Source organism: Adiantum capillus-veneris, chromosome 10 (assembly GCF_014529385.1).
Source record: "Adiantum capillus-veneris isolate H3 chromosome 10, ASM1452938v2, whole genome shotgun sequence".
Taxonomy (NCBI): Eukaryota; Viridiplantae; Streptophyta; class Polypodiopsida; order Polypodiales; family Pteridaceae; genus Adiantum; species Adiantum capillus-veneris.
In genome coordinates this window covers 73,082,437-73,087,199 of record NC_140940.1, presented here as the reverse complement: position 1 = coordinate 73,087,199, position 4,763 = coordinate 73,082,437, and positions in this window count along the sequence as shown.

Below are 4,763 nucleotides of genomic sequence, written 5' to 3'. Positions count from 1 at the left end.
AATTAGGGTTGCAGACAAACACACACAGCTTGGAGAAGACGAAGGAAGCTCAAGGCACACAATAGAGAGTGTGTTACTTGGTGTGCAATGGAAAGATAGATAGCCCTAGAGTGATGGGCATATATACAATGCACAAGGGAAAAAACCTCCTAAAGAGGGAAAAAATGCCCCGGCAGTCCTAGTGTGTTCACAAACATCACTACCACATGTATATGGTAACAATCCCAACCCCCTATGTGGTCAAAAGTGAAATTTGATTGTCAGATCTGGCCTAGAGACATTATACGCGTATAAAATCTAAGTGCTCAGGTTTTGAATTTGGTATGTGAGCTTGTCTTGTGGTGCTTAACACCCTGGTATGCTTAGATCTAAATTTTGGTCTCTAAAAGTGCCCTTTAGACATCATACGTGTAGGACGTCTAACTAGTCAGAATGAAGTGAATTTCACTCCAAAGGTTCCTGACTACACTGGAAACTCACAGCAAGTTTCAAAATTGATTTTTGGCACTTTTTGAGCAAGTTATGGCCAATACAAGCATTCACTTGCATAGATGCGTCTTATGGTCTTTGCAAACCCAAAAATGCTTCAAATTTGATGAAATTTGACCTATATGCTTCCTAAATGTTGTAGATCACAAGGGTGCACTCAGTTGTAACTTTTGACTCCAGATCTGGTCTCTAAGACATCATAAGCGTATGATGTCCATGTGGTCAGAATTCAGTTATGTTTCTACCAAAGGTGCCCCTTAGTGTGTAGAACAAGAATATATGTGCTCACAGCAAATTTTGGATGTTAAAATTGCACACAATAATCACTTTTGACAAGGAAATCCCCTGAAAGAGTAAAATCCCCTTAATTCTCAATCTGTATGTCCAAATGACATGAAATTTGGTGGGTGTGCTCAACACAGCATGCAAAAGATGGGTATAATGTCAAAAGTTCAAAATTGCTGCCATAATCACCCCTCAGACATCATATGCGTATGATGTCCGTTGATAAATTTTTGGACTGAATTCATTCACAGGCATCCCCAAGTGTCTAGCACTGGTTTTCAAGCACTTCTACCAATTTTCATGCAAAAATGTGCTCAGAATCTCAAATTTCTCTTTTTCCCGTTTTAGACACTCCGTCTTTTGTCTTTTAGGTGTCCAGAGTTGGTCAAAACTCTAGTTTCAAAGTACACTTGGAGTAAAACCCCCCTTCTGAACACAATGGTGCAGTCGAGATTTTTCAAATTTGGTCTACATATACCCCTTAAGTTACAAAATTTTAGTTTTTATACACAGAATCCTTGCACATGTCATCTTATATGCTCAGCACGAATCAGTCATGAAAAACTATCCACAGAAAGCTGTTTTTTGCACTTTTACTCTCACAAGCAGACTTTTTAGTGATTTTAAATGCAAAAAAGCACTTAGCAAATAGATCAATGATGAATAGCTCTAGATCAGAATCAGATTACTTACCTAAAGCTACTCCTACAAATCATATGGGGTTTTGCATCTATGAGTAGAAAAACGCTTCAATGCCACACACGGACTAGCAAACGCTTTTATCACCTCACAAACCACTTGACCACCAACAACTACTCTAATCTACAAATCCTAACTAAATCTATCTAGCCGCAGACCCTCGGCAAGACACATGCTTCTTGGCTATCCACTTCATCTCGGAATAACCTCTTCCGGATCCACTTAAGAAAAATGCTTTCTTTAGCCAAAACTAAAGCAAGCAACCATCACACGAGTGTTAGTAGGAATACCTACCTAAGTCCTTGTGTCCCCGGCAACGATGCCGATGCTGCGGGAGCGAATCACACCACCCATAAAGTGCATGCAACACAACCTAGATCAACATAATGTCAATCAAGGACGCAGATGACACGATAGGTGCACAGAGGAAATCTCTTTAGCATGTCAGGTTGAAACCATCCTACACATACAACACTCTGGAAGGTCAACTAAAGCACAATTTAGAATCTCACTACTCTCAATTTCACCACATACACACAAACGGAAGGAAACCCATCAAATCATGCCAGAATCGTACAAAACTTAAGGAACACCATCCCCTCACTAGGATACACCTGTCCCTAAGCCTCTACACTCAAAATCCTAGCTCTAAACCCATTTGCAAAAAATGCATATAAAGACAGAGCAATATTTCAAAGGTGCCCGAAACTGAAATCTATGAGTACCTATGTGTAGCTTATGTCATTACGATTCTAACGAATACTTGCAGGCAGAAAACAGACATCGATTGATATACTTACGACCGCAAATAGCTCGTAGATACACGAGTGCGTTCGCTATGTTCCACGAGGAATGCTTGGCTTTGTCGCATAGAACTTGCCAGCTATCACAATGGTGTTGTCGGTCCTCCAATGTGATGAGCGAGCAGGGAGTAGCAACAGCATGAAGTTCACGCTCTCTCTCTTCCTCTCTCACCCACAATCGACAGCAGCTTAAAACTTAGATTATGATAAAGTTGTTTACAAAAGTGACCTAGGTATCTTATATACAAAGGTTACCTTAGGTTAACTAAAAATAGAGTTTGAGGGGTCAAATGGCTTGGTATTTACAATCTGGAAGTGCCATTTCACCCCAGCTTCTACAACTAGACTACCTACTTATTACAATTGATGTTTCTAACCATAATCCACAACATTCCATAGCTCTCAAAAAATAAAGCTTTGTTGAGTTATGTCGTGCTGTTGACCCAGCCGTCAACACAATCTTAATTGTGTTATTCTCTTCAGGTAATGTACATGATTTGATGTTCTAACATGTCTAAATGGTGCAATGGAATTAGATCGGCTAAATTTATAGTTCTCCTCTAAAGAATCCTCTTAAGGGAAAACTCAATTTTCATAATTTAATTATGTGGTGTTTGTAAGAAAACACTAGATTCTCTGGCTTGGTATCAAAGCTAAGGTTTACCTTTTCTTGCCTAAGAAGAGAGGTCCTTGAGTAATCTATGACAGGTTGGAGTCGTTCATTGCAAAAGGGTAAGTGGGACTAGGATTTATCATCTCGGTTCGCATATATGTTTACAGCTCTTGACATGAAGTCGATGATACTCTTGCTCTTGTTGAGAACGCTATGCAAATAGTTCCTTGGAAGATGAGAGACGAGGTCACATCCATGATAGTAGAAGAGGGTGAAGATGAGCAAAAGTTTTTTATTTATAGAGGTGCATATGTCATGACTAGCATGAGGTTGTTCAGTTGCTTTGATTGCCCCCCAATCCCATTATGAAAATTGATTCCCTATGCTATAGTAAGAGGACTTAGAGATGATCTTAGTGGAGTGAAGGCAGCTTTTGTGAAGGAGGGCATACATGCAAGAAAAGAGAGCATTTATTGTCACAATGTGGACATGTAAGAAGGAAGTTTCCATTGTGATAGGTAAGTCATTAACTCTAAGGTTAGCTTTTTGTAAGTTAAGAGTCTCAACACTAATTTTATGTTCTGGCAACTTAGATGAAATTAAAAAAATTGTGATCCATTTTGGATAGAAGTTAATGCGAAGTTTGAAAGTGAACTACGAAAAGATATAAGGTTTAAAGATTTTTCCAATAAAATGTTCTATGTATGGGAGGGTAACGACCGTACTATGGCATAGATAGCTACCATTCATGATAAATTTTCAACTTGCAAAGAGAAGAATTGTAGGATTCTTTGTACCATTATAGACCCCACAAAAGTTCATGAGATTTCCTTGTTGAGTAGCTTGCAATGGGTGAATTTGTGAGTTGCTTTATGTTTTTCTATTTTTCTTTGCTCATTAGCTTTTGCCTAAATCTTTAATAAGTAATTATCATTGTATTCTTTAACATGAATGTATCTCAAGATGTTCTTTACTGCTTCCCAATGCTTTTTGCCTAGATTTTCCATAAACCTACTGAGACCACTCCCACTGCATATGCAATGTCTAGCCGTGTGCTAACCATGGTGAACATGAGACTGCCAACTGCCGCAAAATACGACATCTTTGCCATCCCTGCCTTTTCAGCATCTGATTTGGGACAATCATGCTTCCTAAGTTTTTTGTATGCAGTCATTGGGGTACTCAATGCTTTCTCCCCTGGCATATTAAAGCATTGCAAGACCTTATAAACATACTCTTTCTGCGAAAGTTCAAGTATACTACATTTGCGATCTCTCTTGATACGCACACCAAGAAAGTGATATGCATTGCCCAAATCTTTCATAGCAAATTGCTTGCTTAAGGCATCCTTGAGAAGTGTAATCTCATCTTTTAACTTCCCGGCTATGAGCATATCATCCACATACAAAATCAGAATGATGAGGGAATCATTGTCCAATCTCTGTGTGTACAAGCAGTGATCCTCTTGGCTTCGTACGTAACCCTAGGACTGAATGTACTTATACAAATTTGATGTACCATTCCCTTGAGCCTTGCTTTAATCCATACAAAGATTTCTTGAGTCTACACAGTTTTGCTTGTGTTGGCTTCTCAAGCTTTATCGCAAAACCTTATGGCAGTTTCATGTAGACATCCTCTTCAAGATCCCATGAAGAAACACTATCTTCAAATCCATTTGGACCAATTCCATGTTCTCGATGGCTACGAGACCAAGCACAAATGCAATGTAGTCATCTTGACCGTGGGAGAAAATATTTTATCAACATCCATGCCTTTCGTTTTCTTGAACCCTTTAGCAACCAATCTAGCCTTATACTTAGGTGCAAGATCATCAGTCGTGTACTTCTTCTTGTACATCCATTTGCATGGCAATG